The sequence below is a fragment of the Crocuta crocuta genome, unplaced genomic scaffold, assembly GCF_008692635.1.
Source record: "Crocuta crocuta isolate KB4526 unplaced genomic scaffold, BGI_CrCroc_1.0 scaffold1133, whole genome shotgun sequence".
Lineage (NCBI taxonomy): Eukaryota > Metazoa > Chordata > Mammalia > Carnivora > Hyaenidae > Crocuta > Crocuta crocuta.
The window spans coordinates 234,700-235,028 of NW_027530366.1; the positions used below are offsets into that span (position 1 = coordinate 234,700).

At 41.3% G+C, this 329-nt stretch overlaps 1 protein-coding gene across 1 annotated transcript in view; it reads right to left on the minus strand.

Annotated features, from left to right (window-relative positions):
- Window positions 1-329, minus strand: part of SMARCA1 (SNF2 related chromatin remodeling ATPase 1) — a 79,416-nt gene that overhangs the window by 44,301 nt on the left and 34,786 nt on the right. The gene's annotated exons all lie outside the window — the stretch shown is intronic.

The following is a 329-nucleotide window of genomic DNA, read 5'->3' on the forward strand; positions in this document are numbered from 1 at the left end:
TAAATTTGCACAATTGGGTTAGTATTTTATGTTAAAATGAATACACAGTATCTAACACAGAAGGAAGACTAACATTGATTCTGGTGACTGTGTTAAATGTATGAATTAGAAAATACTGAATGGAATAAATGATAAATATCAACACAACAGGCATGTGTCCCTTCGAATCAAGAGTGAAATGAGGTCTTGGGGCTCCTGGGTGCCTCAGTCGGTTGAGCATCTGACATCAGCTCAGGTCATGATCTCATGGATAGTGAATTCAACCCCTACATCAGGCTCTGTGCTGACAGCTCAGAGCCTGGTGCCTGCTTCAGATTTTATCTCCCCCC